Genomic DNA, 18379 nt, shown 5'->3' with positions numbered 1-18379 from the left:
CACAGTATGACAAACTGACAGACACTTTGGGGTGTATACATACACACACACACACACACACTTATACACGTATAACAAAACAAAGAAGACATATTAAATCATTTACAGTACCCTTTTCTGCAACTAATCACATGGTCATAGTGGTATTTAGAACTACCTTCTTCCACCACACATTCCTTATACCCTTTGCCCTCAAGAAGCACCTCGGCTGGTCATGGTTCTTTGCCTCATGAGGAGACCCAAACTGTCATTTCTGAAGAGTCTGGGCCATTAGTAGTCATGTTGGAATTGGGTTGCTGTAGTTTTCCATTGACTATAGTCAGAAGTCATGGTAGTACTAAGAGAGGCCCTAAGGAGCCTCCTGCGTTCCAGACATACTCTTCTTTACCTCCATTATGTAATATCAATCCCATTTCCTCTTGGTAATCAGGATCAATCACACCAGCCAGTATGGCAACTCCTTTCTTTGCCTGTTGATCCAGAGGAATGAGGAATCCAAAATGGTCAAGTGGCATTCTTAGCTTCTAGTTCAGTGGAATCAGTGATGTATCTCCAGGTGGGAGCATTCCTTCCTTTGGAAGTAAGACCTCTAAACAAGCAGAACATAGGGTTGTGGGGACACGAAGCAAAAATTTTGTGAATGAGTCACTAAGGGTAATAGTGAGTGGTCACACTCCCATTTCTACCCTTTGATTCTTGGACTCATGATTCCTGGCTATGGGAGTAAAAGCACCACATATTGGATACTGGTTTAGAGCATATACAGCCTCCTGGAGAACATTGCCCCAACCCTGCAAAGTATTGCCACCTAGCCAGTGCTGTAATTGTGTCTTTGGAAGGCCATTCCATCATTCTATCAAACCGGCTGCTTTAGGATGTTGGGGAACATAGTTATGTTGTTGTTGTTAGTTGCCATTGAGTCACTTCTGATTCATAGTGAACCTATGTACAATGGAACGAAATAGTGCCCCATCCTGTGCCATCCTCATAATCATTGTTATGTTTGAGCCCATTGTTGCAGCCACTGTGTCAGTTTATCTTGTTAAGGGTTTGCTTCTTTTCTGCTGACCCTCTTCTTGGCCAAGCATGATGTCCTTCTCCAGAAACTGGTCCCTTCTGGTAACATGTCCAAAGTATGCGAGACATAGTCTTGCCATCCTTGCTTCTAAGGAGCATTCTGACTGTACTTCTGCCAAGACAGATTTATTAATTCTTTTGGCAGTCCATGGTATATTCAATATTCTTCACCAACACCATAATTCAAAAACATCAATTCTTTGCTCAGCTTTTGCATGTATATGAGGTGATTGAAAACACCATGGCTTGGGTCAGGCACACCTTAGTCTTCAAGGTAATGTCCTTGCTTTTTATCACTTTAAAGAGGTCTTTTGCAGCAGATTTACCTAATGCAATGTGTCATTTGATTTCTTGACTGCTGCTCCCACGGGTGCTGATTGTGGATCCAACTAAAATGAAATCCTTGACAATTTCAGTCTTCCCTCTGTTTATCATGTTATTGTTGTTAGGTGCCATTGAGTCAGTTCTGACTCATAGCAACCCTGTGTACAACAGCACAAAACCCTGCCTGGTCCTGTGCCATGCTCACAATCGTTATTATGCTTGAGCCCATTGTTGTAGCCACTGTGTCAATCCATCTCATTGAGGGTCTTCCTCTTTTCCATTGACCCTCTACTTTACCAAGCATGATGTCCTTCTCAAGTAACTGATCTCTCTTGACAACAGGTCCAAAATATGTGAGATGTAGTCTTGCCATCCTTGCTTCTAAGGAGCATTTTGGCTGTACTTCTTCCAAGAGAGATTTGTTCATTCTCTTAGCAGTCTGTGGTATATTCAATATTCTTCTTCAGCATCACAATTCAAAGACTGTAGATGACTGCATATTTGATACTTTCCTGCAATTTTTTCCGAATAAGAAATATAGGGAGGCTGGTTGGTTGGTACTACTTTCACTACACAAAGTGGCGAAAGAAAGAATTGAGCTCGGGGCTTCAAAGTCACAGCACAGGTGACACATAAAAGACCTGAAAGTTGCCACATGTGCCCTGAAAGAAAGTCTTATTTCTTACAGTAACAGATCTGATATTGCCAAAATACAAAACCAGTCTTATCATAAGAGTGGCTGAATTACAACACCAACTGTATTTCAAACCTCAAATCATCTCTGAAGTTAAAGTGAGGGCATTGATTGTGAAGAAATGGGATTCTGAAACTTGCAGTGGGGATATATAGGGACATATGGGCAGATAATCAGTATGTAGGGTCATTGACCCCTAATTTCTGTTGATTCACTCCTGTCAGTTGAACCAGCCCTATTACTCTCATCTGAAGAGATTACTCCATCTTTGTATGCTAAGCCACCCTCCCCAGTAAAACCATTATTCCTTACACCCTCATCTGATGAAACTAACCCACTAGTGCCTGAAGAGCCTTTGTCTGAGCTATCACCTGGGGCACTGCCTGAGGTAGACGCCTTATAAGACATTGCTAAATGTCCCCAGGGCCCATCCCCACCACTCATTTTTGCTTTTCAGCCTATAACTAAACTTAAGTCCCAATGAGTTCAAAGTGTTTAAGTAAAAACTGTGACCCAAAGCACCACTGGACTAAACCAAAAGCTAAGAAGTTTCCTTAACACAATCAAATATTTCGAGGGACAGTGTAGCAGGGGCAGGGGTCTGGGGACCATGGTTTCAGGTGACATCTAGGTCAATTGGCATAACAAAGTTTAAGAAAATGTTCTGCATCCCACTTCAGTGAGTGGCATCTGGGGTCTTAAAAGCTAACAAGTGACCATCTAAGATGCATCAATAGGTCCCAACCCACCTGGAGCAAAGAAAAATGAAGAACATTGAAGACTCAAGGAAAATATTAGCCCAAGGGACAAAAGGGGCCACAAAAATCAGAGGCATCATTAGCCTGAGACCAGAAGAACTAGATGGTGCCTAGCTACCACCATTGACTGCCCTGACAGGGAACACAACAGAGAATCCCTGATGGTACAGGAGAAAAGCGGGATGCAGAACTCAATTTTAGTAAAATGACCAGAGTTAATGGTCTGACTGAAGGTGGATGGACCCTTATATAAGTCTATTAAGATGGTAAAACAAACCAATTCCCTAGCTGGACCACAGGGGCTCAATCCTACGGGGTAGATTTTCAAGCCACAATCTGCATATTAAACCAATCAATCCCTTGCAAGATTGTGCTTCAGCCAATCATTCTGTGGGAGTTACAAGACCATGGCTAGAAAGGCCATATAAAAGTAATTCATTCTACCACAGATGCAAAGAGAAGGAAACAGCTAGCAATAATCATCTCCTAGGAGGGAATCTTCTGTCTATGGGGCTTTAGTTCTAGTCTTTGTTGCTTCAATAGCTCTCTGACCCTTTAAGTTGAGCTTTGTAATTTATCCAGCTTTTTTTTCTTAATTGTCATAGTAGTATTGTCTGTAATGTGCTAATACACCCATCTGAAAGCAGAAGATATTTATTGTTGTTTTTTTAATAAGGAAAATTAGGATGTTTTCATTTTGATGTTTGCTTAACATACCATCTCTAGTCGGAGATCTTGGTAAAGTTGTCTAATCCTTATTTATTGGTTCATCAAATTAGTGGAGTATATATAATCATCCCCATATGTTTAGTGTTGAACTATTGAGTTGTACAGGAATCTAATATTTGTGCTTTAAACTTTGAAAAATATAATAAACACACGTACATCTATGGTTCTTATGGGCATTTCAGAGAACACAGAAGAGGAGAATTCAGTATCTATAAAGAGGAGCAGAAAACACAATAGAAAAAATTGCACGATATTACACGAAGCAGAAGAAAACTAGAAGATCCTGTGGGGCACTTTAATTAGAGCCCAGAAAATTGCAATTTCTTTAGAAAGAACACAAAGAACAGGAAACATCCAGTGTAAATTCACGAAGGACTACTTAGAGGTATACCAAAAAAATTATACTGGAAATGGTAAACAGGGGAGAGAAACTCAGAAAAGACAGGAAAAAAGAAAAGTTAGTTTCAAATAAATCTCAAAATATTTTGACTTTCTATAATGCCAATTAGGTCAGTGTGCTGCAGAGAAACTAGAAGCCATCTCTGTCATTTTTCAGTATCCTGGGAAAGGGTGTGCGTTGTCAAGTGCTTGAGAAAACTGTGAAACAAATAGTCCGTATGACTTCAACTTGGTTTGAGAGCAAGATAGATGGGGAAATTGATAGTATGAGTCTTGACTGCAAAGAGATCTTTATTCATTTTGGGGCTTCTCTAGGATTGAAATATCTGCCTGTTCAAAATATGAGATATATAACACATCGTTGTTGTTAGTTGCTGTCGAGTTGGCTCTAACTCATGCAACCTTATGTACAACAGAAGGAAATGTTGTCTGGGCCCGCACCATTGCATTGTCATTGGTATGCTCGAGTCCATTGTTGTGGCCACTGCGTACTTTCAGTGCCTTTCAACCTAGGAGGCTCATCTTCCACAAGTACCATTACCATCAATTCTGACTCATAATGACCCTGGGTCTGGGTTTAATGACCCTATAGGACAGGGTAGAACTACTCCATAGGGTTTCCAAGGAGCTGCTGGTGGGTTCAAACTGCTGACCTTTTGGTTAACAGCTGAGCTCTTAACCACTGTGCCACCAGAGCTCCCTTTCAGGAGTATACTAGGCAATGTTCCGTTGTGATCCATAAAGTTTTCATTAGCTAATTTTCAGAAGTAGAACACCAGGCCTTTCTTCCTAGTCTGTCTTAGTCTGGAAGCTCCACTTAAACCTGTGCACAATGAGTGACCCTGTTGGTATTTGAAATACAGGTAGCATAACTCCCAGCATTATAACAACACACAAGTCATGACTGTATGACAAACTGACAGACAGGTGGTGGGTATTATACATATGCACATATATTTGTGGGTATGTGTACACCAAAACAAAGGCTGAAGAATTGTGTGTAGATAGTTTTACACAGACACAGGCATTTTCTTTTTCCAAACACAAATAAGAACAAATGATCTGACATATGCGTATGTGTACTTAGGGGTCCCAAAGGACACAGTACCTGAAATCAAAAACCCGTAAACCAAACCCTTTGCCATCATGTCAACTCCAACTTATAGCTTGACTTCTAATTGGAAGGTTGGTGGATTGAACCCACCCAGCAGCTCTGCTGAAGAAAGGCCCAGTGATCTGCTTCTGTAAAGAATACAGCAGTCCTACTCCATTACCCATAGAGTCACCTGAAATCAATAATGCCTGAAAAGTCCAAGGCATATTAGGATGCAATACTGAGGGTGTAGAGATAACATGGACTCTGGAGTCAGATAGGCTTGGGTTCAAATTTTGGCCCCATACCTTATAACAGACTAAGTATAAGGCAAGCTCTTAATATTTTTGACCTTCATTTCCTCATCGGTAGAGTGGAAACAGTAGCATCCATTTCTCAGAGTTTTGGTGGTGATTAAATTAAGTTATTCATTGGTAATACCAGGTATGATGCAGGGTACCTCATAGGCATTCCAAAAAGGAAAGCTCTTATAATTACCCAGTGTATGGAGAATAGTTATTTGCAGGGTGTGGTTGGTAGAGGCATGACTAGGAGGGTAGTTTCAAGTTGAAGGAGAGAGGACCAGCGGTGGCATGTGGACCATATGAAGAAGTCACTAGGAGATTAGAGATCAGGGGAACAGAGTTAGTGGATAAAGAAATCTGGTGCTGGTGTTGTGAAAAATCATGTGTCCTAGAAAGAGAATAAAGTGATGAAATGTGTAGGACCCAGGTGGGAAGACTGTGATCAGCTTCCAGAGGGAATTCCCTCTATATTCTTGGCCTTTATGGCCTCTCCTAGGTTCTTCTGAGCTGCAGCTTAGTTGTGACTCAGTGCCTGTCTTTTCACCAATCATGATGCAGTCACATTAAATCTGGTAATCCTGGGACCGTAGGCTGTGGCCAGGGCTCCATCCAACTCAAGGCAATGCCATGTGTGTCAGAGTAGAACTGCGCTCCATAGAGTTCTCAGTGGCTGATTTTTCAAAAGATCTCCAGCCCTTTCTTCTGAGGTGCTTCTGAGTGAACTTAAACCTCCGACCTTTAGTTAGCAGCTAAGCATGTTAACTGTTTGCTCCATGCAGGGATTCCAAGCCACCGTAGTGTCTAATAAGTTAAAAGATTAATGTTTAATCTAAATTCGCTCATGTAAAATTCACTATTTGACACTTGCTCAGCAAGCCACTCAACTGCTTGGTTCCCATTACTCTCATTTATAAAAAGGGGGCTGAGACTCTTCGAAGACCCTGACAAAGCTAACAGCCTGTGATTTCTAAGTTGAGGAAACACCTGATGTTATGGATTGAGTTGTGTCCCCTTAAAAGTTATTTTGAAGTCCTAACCCCTGAATCTGTGAATTTGAGCCTGTGTGGGAATAAAGGTTTTCTTTTGTTATGTTAATTACCAGGATAGGGTGGGTCCTAAACCTAATCACTTTGTTAAAATTGTGAATTGAATTGTGTCCCCCAAAAATGTGTATTGACTTGGCTAGGCCATGATTCCCGGTATTGTGTGATTGTCCACCATTTAGTGATCTGATGTGATTATCCTATGTTTTGTAAATCCTAACTTCTAATGATGTTAATGAGGCAGGATTAGAGGCAGTTATGTTAATGAGGTAAGACTCAATTTACAGGATTAAGTAGTACCTTGAGTCAATTTCTTTTGAGGTATTAAAGAGAGACTCGAATAGAGAGGAGAAGGACTTCATGCCACCAAAAAAGAAGCATGGAGCAGAACATATTCTTTGGATCTGGGGTCCCTGTGCTAAGGAGCTCCTAGAGCAGGGGAAGATAGGTGACAAAGACCTTCCCCTAGAGCTGACAGAGAGAGAAAGCCTTGCCCTGTAGCTGGGGCCCAGAATTCAGACTTTTAGCCTCCTAAACTGTAAGAAAATAAACTTCTGTTTGTTAATGCCATCCACTTGTGGTATTTCTGTTATAGAAGCACTAGATAACTAAGATGGGGTGTCTTATCAAAATAGCAGCATAGACAGAGAGACACACAAGGGGAAGACACATGTTATGTGAGGACCCATGTACAAGCAAAGAAATATCAAGGATTGCTGACCAATATCAGAAATTAGGGGGAGGCCCACAGAAGGAATCAACATGACTGAGAACCTAATTTGAACTTTCAGAACTGTAAGAAAATGCATTTCTGTCCTTTAAAGCCGCCCACTTCTTGTGATTTTTGTTATGGCAGCACTATCAAACTAAGACAACTGATAAATAAACAAACCAACAAAAAAATCAAAGTAAGGAAAGAGTATATAAGTATACTATAGGAGGTAAAACAAATTACAAGTGACCACTGTGAGAATAAGAAGAAAATTATGCAGAGCTCTTGGTGGGCCACAAGCCAACACACATCTTAATTTGTGGCCCTGTTGAGAAACAGAGAGTAAAGAAGGGAAGGAACAATTTCAACTTGAGCAATATCAAATAACCCTGTTACAGGAATGGATCTAAAGAAGGGAAAGGAGTTAACCCCGAACCTCGTCTCTCTAAGTGGTGAAAAATGGAGGCTTGCTTTCCTCTTGACAAAGGGGTCACTGTGCAGGGAGGTTTAGAATGTGATTTACATTTGCTTTTGTGGCTGGGAGGATTTTTCACCCTCTGTTTTTAGCTTTTGACTCAGGGATGATTGGACTCAATGAGTGACTGGCCTCTTAATTAAATTTACCTGAGGAAGGAAACATTTTGTGCTTAGTCAAACGATAAGGACAGGGTCTGGGAGTATACCAGCAAGATGGAACAAAACTACTTCTAAAAAGGTCAGAACATAATTCTAAGGAGAATCCAAAAGAAATTGGTCAGAGCAGATGGGGGAAGGACCAACCAGATTTCCAGGGGCAGAAAATTATGCATGTGACCTTCATTTAAAAAAAAAAAGATTTTGGCTATGCACAAGTGTCAAGCTAAGGGAATTTGGTCCTGCAGGGGTGGGTTGCAGCTGGGGGGGGGGGTCACTGTGATTTCAGGGCACCTGCCAGGACACATGTCAAAAGTTTAAGAGTCTACACTCGAGAGTTTCAAATCTAGGAGGTGTTTCAGAAGTGACTAGCCTTTCTTCTCCTCCCCATTCAATAATTAATGCAGTGCATGTTTATTGAATACTGCATTGAGGCAGGAAGTCAAAAGTAGTGAATAAGATGGGATCCAGATGTTCTCTGGCCTAGAGACCTCTTGCAGTTAACTTTCTTCATGGAAAGAGGGAAAAGTTGTCCTGCAGTTGAGTCATTTCTCCTTGGCATCTCCTTTCAACGAGGAAGTGTCAGGATTGTGTTAAGTGATGGTACTGGACCCTGTCTGAACAGCTGCCAGGGAGTTGTGTGGAGAGAATTGCCACAATACTTTTTTGCTTTATTCCCTCCTTTGATGGATAATCCTACGGTGATCCCCAGTGATGCTGCCTCCTGTGTTCACACTTTCTTGTAATTTCCTCCCCTTAAGTGTGGGTGGTCACTCCCATGATTATGTTACGTCATATAAGACTCTGTCTTGCTAGCAGACTCAATCTTGCTCCACAGCAGGTCTTGAAGAACTAAATCACCATGTTGTGAAGTGTCTATGGAGGTGGACATGTGGCAGGGAACTGTGGGTGCCTCTGGGGGCTGAGCGTGGCTTCCAGCAAACAACCAGTGAGAAACTGAAGCCCTCAATTCTACAACCGCAAGAAATTAAATCCTGCCAACCACCAAGTGAGTTTGGAAGTAGATTCTATGCCAGTCCAGCCTCCAGATGTGACCACAGCCCTGGCTGACGCCATGATTGGAACCTTGTGAATCTCTGAGCAGATGATCCAGCTAAACTGCGCCTGGACTCCTAATCCACAGAAACAGTGAGATAATAAATGTGTGTTGTTTTAAGCTGCTAAATTTGTGGTAATTTGTTACACAACCTAGATAACTAATACACATCCCCAGGCCATATTGTACTTGAGGATTTTGTCACCTTTGTGTTGAGAGGCTTCAAAAATATGGGTGATGGTGCCTAGCTCTCCCCATCCTGTAGGTTGCCTAAAGAGGCCAAGGTGTTTCCTTAGCATTCAGGTAGGACTGTGATCTAGAAGGGGCTACAGAGAATATTCCTCACATTTCATGGAAGTAGAGGCTGAGATCCTGAGAGGCTCCTTAGATGCAAATGACCCAGTAAGCAAGGTAAGCACAGGCTTACTTGTGCTTACTTACTAATCTTAACAATCCTCATAGTTCCTCATTGAATGGAGATGCCAAGGAGAAATGACTCAACTTCAGGAAATTTTTCTCCTTTTTCCGCGCAGCAAGGAGCACTTAACAATTGTTCACTACACATTAGTAAGTAGCACAAATAAGCCTGTGCTTACCTTGCTTACTGGGCCATCCACCCCGTCAGTGATTACGAATTTGAAAAGAGGCTTTGATTCTGTAGGAAGGTGCTATGGGGTTGGGAAAGAGACAGATGCCAGACATACCCAGGAGTAGAATCTTTGATGTGGCGAAAGTATGCGAAATTGTTCACTACAGATTAGTAAGTAAGCACAAGTAAGCCTGTGCTTACCTTGTTTATTGGATAGTTCATCCCTGGTCCAGCTGTGTTTGACCTTGGGCCAAGTAGGGAGAGAACCCTTGGCAGGAGGAAGGTATGATTTTCTCTCTCTTGGCTCAGGACCCTTTTCAGGAAACTTTGTTCTTCAAATTCCAGAGCACAGAAATGTAAAGAAAGTGTTCTTTCTACCCTACCTGCTCCTAGTGGGTTTGCTGCCACCTGGCCCAGCTGAATAAGGCAGAATTGGAGCCAGGACACCCAGACTGGACAACTGGTGCTCAATTCATAATGGAGCAAGAAGTAAAACAGGTAAAAGGTCCTGTGGGCCCCAAATGGTTATGTGGTGGAATTAGCTGGTACCAGCTAACCTGGGACTTCACTATTAAATTTTCAGGGTTTTGTGACCTGGTTGTTAAACTATTGGTAGCTTGAAATTGGTCATAGTGGGAGTATTTACACCATGGAAATTGGCAAATGGTATATAAATCAGCAGTCTTCCTTCCCCAAGAACTGGTTTTTAAGCATTTACCAGCACACTGGGGCCCCAAAGTAAAGCCAACTCCAAGCTCTGCAGTTCATCCTTACAAGGCTAGGAGAGAAAGGAGATCACAAACAGTTGCCACAGCACTGCCAGTGGTGGAGAAACTGAGGTGTGAGTGGCTATCCATAATGGGACACCATTCTTCCAAAACACATCTTGAATCTTTAGGCACAGCCCCTGTGGCAAGAACACCACACAAAGCTTAGTGAACGTTGTGCTTCCCTCTGGCACTGACTCATTTATTTATTAACCTCCTATTGTACCAGGTCCTGGGCTAGGCACCTCGAAGAAGAAGCGTTAATCCAGACGAAGAGTGGAGCAAGTAGCTAAATGACCTCAGGCAGAAGCACGTCTGTGATCAAGGCAATGAGAGGCAATCTAAGGAAAGCCATGAACTAGGAAATGTGTTCACTCCTTTCCGAGCCTCTCCTTCCCTATTTTGGCCCTACTCTCTGGGCTTCCTGCTCTCCCTTAAGCACTGGCTGTCAAGAGCTCTGTTTGCCTTGTCCTCATAGAGCCTGCCTGATGCACTAAGGAGGGGACACAAACAGGCCTCATTGCCTGTATTGGTGCTGGCTGATTTCACGGCCTTCTCAGGTGCTGTGCATTCTGTTTTCTAAACACTTCAATACTCAGTGGTGCTCGTTCTTTGCAAAACTTTCATTAGGTAAATCTAGCCTTTGGCTCCCTGGTCTTTGCTTTCTGAATCCTTATCCTACCCTACTAATCTACCCTTTCCTTCAGTAATTTGATACCTTTTCCCTTTCAAAAGCTGATCTTAAAAAATTATCTGCTTGCTTTACCTTTCTACTTGGCATTCTATCTGTATTTACCAATCTATCTCGATCGATCAGTGTATCTCGATTGATTAGTCTATCTTGATTGATAGATCTATCTCCATCTATCTAGCTATCTCCATCTATCTATCTCTACTGATAGATCTATCTATCTCGACTGATCTGTCTCAATCGAACACTCTATCTTGATTGACCGATCTATCTGTCTTGATCTCTCTCCATCCGTCTGTCCGTCCGTCCGTCCATCCATCCATCCATCCCTATCTCTCCATCCATCTGTCCATCTCTCTTTCTATTTATCTATCTATCACCTGTAATAACTTTACCAGGAATATTTGCAGATTAAGTTTTATTACTGTGGATTAAAAGGCTTGGTTACCACTTAAATGGGGCCAATTACAGAATTAGTTAGCATCAGATGGTCTAGGGTAAGCCATGGATAGGAGTGTTTAGGAAGACCTCTTCAGACAAGCAGATAATAATTTGATCTGCTTGTGCATCAGACCAGCTCGCCACAATCTCATCTGCAACTAACTCCATGTGAGGTGCCTAGAAACACAGTGTCACATGTGCATTTAATACAGTGGTTCTCAACCGGGGGCATTTTCACCCCCTTAGTGGACATTTGGCAATGTCTAGAGACATTTTTTTTCATCAAAATTGAGGGAGGGTGTTATTGGCTTCCAGAGAATAGACGCTAGGGTTGCTGCTAAATGCACAGGACAGCCCCCAAAACAAAGAATTATCTAACCCCAATTGTCAGTACTGCTGAGGTTGAGAAACCCTGAATTAACAGACTAAATTCAACTCGTATACATGCCTGTAGAGTAATGCTATTCAGCTATATGCGTTCCCTCCTAATGGAATCAGCTTTGCTCTTCCCTGAAGCATGCTGGGGATGAATTTGGGGTGGATTCAGGCTAAGGTACAACGCCGGGAGTGGCATGACTGGGCCAGCGGCCAAGGCCAAGGAATGCCTTAGCAATAGGAAGGAAAACATCTGGGCCTGGACGTGAAGTTCCCGGGAACACTGACTGCCCAAGGACGTGGGAGAAAAACAATGAGCCTTGGTTCCAGCTGGAATGGTATATAAGCTGTGTCCTTTGCCAGTTGGTTGCAGAGTGCTAAACTGGTCCAGCCACTGCCCTGGGCCACGGTCCTGTAAGTAAGCTTTCCAGATAAACCATATATCATGATCACCAGTTCTGGAGTCTTTCATCAGTCTCTTGGATATGCGGCTGACCTTGGGTTCAGGTGCCGCTGGGTTGTCACCCAACAATGGCAAAAAAAAGAGCAACAACCACAAAAACAGATGACGTGAAAAATCCTGCCACTTACTCCATTTGTTCCTTTCAAACTAGCCCTTCCCTCCCCCTTGAAGGGCCCCAAGCAAAGTTTAGAGAGGAACCAAGGATATTTTTGTACGTTTGAGTTTCTGTTGGGTGTTAAAGATTCAACTTTATTAATTTTATCTTGAATATGCACATGAGGTGCCTAGATGAGAGATAGATTGTCATCATTTATTTTAAAAGCAAGTAAAAGCCATATGGTTCTCCACACCCCAATTCGTATCCCTACAGTGACACAATCAGACATAGGTCAAATGTCCTGTGCATATAAACTCAGAGTCTATATTATAGGTGAGGAATGGTGAAAAATGAATGTTCTCTGCTTGTATACAGGAAGAAGACTTTTTGGGACATAAATACCTCTCTCCAAGGGCCAGATGAGCCCTGATATCTCCCATTTTAATGGTCTAGAGATGTCACCAAGGTTTCAGGACTCTTAGTCCCTTGAAACAGAAACATATACCTCTGGAGTTGGGTAAGCTCTTTGGAGCTTCTCAAGGCTTGCTCTTGAACCCAGGATCTCAAGTTTTTAGCAAAATTGACTCAGAAAGTCCCAACTCTGCAGAAATACAGAAATATTTTTTTGTACCTAACTGTTTCTAAGGACCCAGACCTTGGAGACTCAAGGGTGGTTTAAGGGATCTGGACTACCTATTCTTTTCCTTCTGTGACTATTCAATGTAAGCTGGACTCTCCTGCCACATAAAAGAAGATCAGCCCTGGCACTTGTACAGAAACAGAAAGCATTCCTATGTCACATCCCATTAAGATCCTGACCCCCAAGTCAGATTAGGAAATTCTTCTGAGTAATGCTGCCAGTTGCCGTCAAGTCCACTCCAAGTCAGGGCAACCCCATGTGTGTCAGAGTAGAACTGTGCTCCACAGGGTTTTCAATGGCTGATTTTTCAGAAGTAGATCACCAGGCCTTTTTTCTGAGATGTTTCTGGGTAGACTGAGGCTCCAACCTTTCGGTTATCGGTTGAGCACATAACCCTACCCAGGGCCTCATACTGAATAAGGTAGAGCTATTGATTAAGGGGTTTCTCTTGACAGATGGGATTCCTGGGTGGCACAAGTGGTTAATTGCTGGACTAATAACTAAAAGGCTGGAGGTTCAAACCCACACAAAATTATCTCAGATTTAAGACCTGGCAATCTGCTCCCATAAAGATCACAGCCTTGAAAACCCTATGGAGCAGTTCTATTCTGCACACATGGAGTCACTATGAGTTGGAATCTACTCAATGGCAACTAACAACAACAACAACTCAACAGATTGCGTATTTTCAGTTTAGATGGCATTCAGCAGGGTTCATATCCCTACCCAAAAGATATGGGAGGGTGAGAGTTTTGCCCTGAGGCTCACCAGCGATGGTTGTACTTCTCAGTTTCCCTGAAATCAGAGTCTCTCGGAAGTTGTCTTTTGCACCTGGGTGACTGACAGCTCCATGTCCCCATCGTGTCAGCCCTGTCCAGAGTCCGAACAGGTTGGGTATGTCTTGTCGGTATGGGATTCTGTCTGCCATTACCACACCTGGAGCTCACTGTTAGCAGCTCTGTCCTCAGCTCCAGGCAAGGATGGTCATAACACATGACTGGCACTTGGGAATTAACAATTGTGCCAAAAATGAAAGGAAAGCCATTCTATGATTCCTTCAAATTGTGCTGAGTTTCAAGGTAAATGTGCTCTAAATTATGTCCAAGGGGGGAAAAATAAGGTGGCAAGTTGCTACAAAGCACCTAGCATAAAGACTAACGAGGATACACTTGGAAGCAGGTGTTTATAATTTATGAAAAAAAGCTCGAAGGCAAAACATATTAAATATATATTGATTGTACCCTGTCTTGAGGGTTTAAGTATTCACTGGGGAGAAATTCACAATAAGGAACCAGAAACCAAACTTGAATCCTGTCATCCATGCTGAACAGCCCAAGTGTGTGGGGCCATGCTCTCTAAATCCATCTTTCAGACAACGCAGGCTGTCAGACTCCAGCCACAATGCCAGGCTTCCTTTCCTCCAGTGACAGAAACACTGAGAGTAAATTGCATGGATTAGTTATCAAGCACTGTATTCTGTGACCCGCCATGTGACAAGAAGCTCATCCTATATATATATTTTTAAGTAATTAAGTAGATATTTTCAAAGTGGACCCAATTTGCCTTGAAGCTCAGAGAAGTTATCATCTGATGGTATTTATTGAGCTTGTAATCACTTTAGCACTGCAAAGTAAAGACACCTCAAGCCCTGCCTCCTGGAACTTCCAATCCACAAATGGTGAAAAAGCCATTGTGAGGGAAATCCATGCATCTGACCTTGGGATTTATTTTCAACCAACCAGAACCTTTCCACCACTTTATATTGAAGGGTGAGGTGTTGTCTTAGTTTCTTAGTGCTGCAATAACAGAAATACTGTAGTGGTTTTAACAAACAGAAATTAATTTTTTAGGAGGCTAGAAATCCACATTCAGGGTGCTGGCTCTAGCGGAAGGCTTTCTCTCTCTGTAGGCTCTGGGGAAAGGTCATTGTCTCTTTCAGCTTCTCTTCCTTGGTTCTTTGATGATCTCCATGTGGCATCAGCCTAATCCCCATTTGTGCTTGCTTGTCTGTGCCTGATCTGCTCCTTTTATATCTCAAAAGAGATTGGTTTAAAATGCACCCTACCCTCATAAGACCTCATTAATATAACAAACAACACTTTATTCCCAATTAGGATTACATCCACAGCTATGGGGTTAGGATTTACAACACGCATTTTTACAGGACACAATTCAATCCGTAACAGGTGTGTTCTGTGGAAGAATTTATAAGGCTGAAGATTCCATTTGTCCAAAACCACAGGGGCAGATTAGCCAATAGGCAAGGTAAGCACAGTGCTTGTCTTGTTTACCAGGTCATCTGTAGGGAACAATACTTCACCACACAAAGATTCTGCTTCTAGGTATGGCTGGCTTTTGTCTTTCTCCCAAAACCACAGCACCTTCCCACAGAATCAAAGCCCCTTTTCAAATTTACAATCCCTGGCAGGAATGAATTATGAAGTAAGCAAGGTAAGCTCCAGCTTACTTGTGCTTACTTACTAATCTGTATTGCCCAATTTCACATGGATTTCACCATAAATTCAACTCGTGATATTGGTCACTACAGTTTAGAAAATAAGCACAAGTAAGCCTACCTTGCTTACTGGATCATCCACCCCTGCAAGACCAGTAGAGATAAAACCCTCCCCGAAGTCAGTATTAGGTAAGATGTCTTTCAGAGGCTCCCATTTCACCCAAGTTAAACTTATAGCACTTGTGTCCTGAGGTTGAGGAGGTTGCCAGGGGCAGTGAGCTGAGAAGCCCCTCTGTGATTGCTCACTGATCTTCCCTTAAGTCCTCCAAGCCACCTTTGTAATAGCTGAATATGCAGCCAACCCAGGAAGAATCTAAGAAATGGATACAGTTTCCCCTTTGGTTTCAGGAAAACACAGAACCTGCGTTGCTTACGTAGCTTAAAAATATTTAATGAGAAAGCAGGACTGCAAAAAGAAGCCTGTGTACTAGTGTTCATTTTTGCACTATTCACTGTAGCTGAAAGGTGGAAACAACCTAAATATCCAGATGAATAGATAAACAAAATATGTCACATATGCACAATGAAATATTATTCGGCCATAAAAAGAAACGAAGTCCTGATGTATGTTACCACATGGATGAACTTAGAAAACATGATGCTGAGTGAAATAAGTCAATCCCAAAAGGACAGATATTCTATGATCACACTTGCATGAAATGGGCAAACGTACAGACTTAGTGATTACCAGGGCTGAAGGGGAGGGGAAAATGGGGAGTCATTGCTTTGGGGAACTGTGTTTCTGTTAATGGCGGTGGAATAATTTGGAAAAGAATGGTGGTGATGGTTGTACAACATAATGAACGTAATCAATGTCACTGAATCGTACATGCAAACATTGAACTGGCAAATGTTTTGTTATATATATTTTTACCAGCAAAAAAAAAAAGTATTCAGTGAGAAACCCAGAGTTCTTTTGTTCAACAATTGTTATTGAGTGTTGACCAGGTGGTGCAGGGAAAGCAATGGTGTGTAAGACAGAATTTCTTTCCCCACAGAGTTTATTATGCAATGGAGATGACAGAAATTGACCATAAAGTGTAATGAGCACACAGTGAAGCCCCGCCTGCTTCAACTGTCATGGGAACACTCCCCAAAGCTGCATTGCCAGGGCTTCAACTTAAAGGGGGATTAAGCATGACAAGCAGATGGCCTGCAATACCACCTATTGCCCCTGGGACATACTCGGCATGGCGAAGGACCTTGAACAGGTAAACTAGCTGGGGATTTACTCATTTGACTCCCCTAGTCAGGGAAACCCATGATACCTTTCTGGCTGCAACTGCTGAGGCCGCGCTTATAGATTTATAAGAGGCTGTGGCGTTTGTTTGTCGGCCTTTTATTATTAATATTAATTTATTTTTGTTGTTGAAAGTATACATAGCTAAACATACACTAATTCAACAATTCCTCCATGTATAATCCAGTGACGTTATTATACTCTTCAGGTTGTGCAACCATTCCCATTCTCCTTTTCTGAATTCTTCCTCCCTCAATAGCATAAATTCACTGCTCCCCAAGCTTCCTATCTAATCTTTTGAGTTGCTATTTTCAATTTGATCTCATATAAATAGTTCTTTAAAAAAGCACAATGCTCAAGGCAAACATTCTTTACTAATTAAGCCAATCTATTGTTTGAAAAAAAAATTTTTTTTTATTGTTTGGTTTTAAGAAGACCTCAGGGGATATTTCTGGTTTAAAGATTATTTTAGGGCAATAGTTTCAGGGGTTCATCCAGCCTCAATGGCTCCAGAAAATCTAGATTCCATGAGAATTTGAAGTTCTATCCTGCATTTTTTCCCTTTTTGATCAGGATTCTTCTATAGAGTCATTGATCAAAATATTCAGTAATGGTAGCTGGGCACCATTCAGTTCTCATGGAGGCAATTAGCCACACATTCCACTTCCTTGTCCTATTCCTGACTCTCCTTCTACCTCTCTTGCTCCAGGTGAATAGAGACTAATTGTTGTTCCTTGGGTGGCCACTTGCAAGCTTTTAAGACCCTAGACACTAAGTAACAAACTAGGAGGCAGAACAGAAGCACTAAAAATAATATTGGGTCACTTAACTGAGATGCCCCATGAAATCATGACCCTAAACCTCCAAACTAAGAAACCAAATCCCATGCTCATTTCGGCAGCACATATACTAAAATTGGAACCATACAGAGAAGATTAGCACGACCCCTGTGCAAGGATGACATGCAAATTCATGAAGCATTCCATATTTTTATGTGAAGGAGAGACGAGAAGTCAGAGGGGAACAGAAGGCAGCTGAATGGACACGGGGAATACAGGGTGGAGAGAAGGAGTGTGCTCTCTCATTAGGGGGAGAGCAACTAGGAGCATATAGCAAGGTGTATATAAATTTTTGTATGAGAGACTGGCTTGATTTGTAAACTTTCACTTAAAGCACAATAAAATTTTTTTAAAAAAGAAAGCAACTCCTATGGGGTGTTTTGTTGTACATAAACAGCCTCAGAAGCTGCTTTTCTTTCTTTCTTTTTTTTTTTTTGGTAAAAATATATATCACATAGCATTTGCCAGTTGAGCTTTTTACAGATGTACAACTTATTTACACCAACTACATCAATTGGTTGTACAGCCATTACCTTTAATCAATGTGAATTTTCCATCAAGGTAAACAGAAACTCAGCACTCCATAGGCAATAACTTCCCCTCTCTGCTTCCCTCCCACCCCTGATAACCACTAATAAACTTTGGTTTCTATACATTGACCTATTGTTGTCTTTTTATATAAGTGAGGTCGTATAATACCTGTCCTTTTGTGATTGACTATTTCACTCAGCATAAAGTCTTCAAGCTCCAACCATGTTGTAGCACGCATAAGGACTTCATTTCTGCTTCTAGCTGAGTAGCATTCCATTGTGTGTATGTACCACATTTTGTTTAACTGTTCATTCGTTGATGGGTATTTAGGTTGTTTCCACCTTTTGGCTATCGTGAATAGTGCGGC

The 18379-nt window shown here is 41.9% G+C and overlaps 1 non-coding gene across 1 annotated transcript; it reads left to right on the top strand.

Annotated features, from left to right (window-relative positions):
• The first annotated feature begins 17527 nt into the window (after window positions 1–17527).
• On the top strand, window positions 17528–17634 carry LOC111753097 (U6 spliceosomal RNA). Its single transcript, XR_002787952.1, has one exon. It is a non-coding gene; the product is annotated as a U6 spliceosomal RNA (small nuclear RNA).
• Window positions 17635–18379: the final 745 nt, after the last annotated feature.

This window comes from Loxodonta africana, chromosome 2, assembly GCF_030014295.1.
Source record: "Loxodonta africana isolate mLoxAfr1 chromosome 2, mLoxAfr1.hap2, whole genome shotgun sequence".
Classification (NCBI taxonomy): domain Eukaryota; kingdom Metazoa; phylum Chordata; class Mammalia; order Proboscidea; family Elephantidae; genus Loxodonta; species Loxodonta africana.
This window is presented reverse-complemented; position numbering and strand designations above follow the sequence as displayed.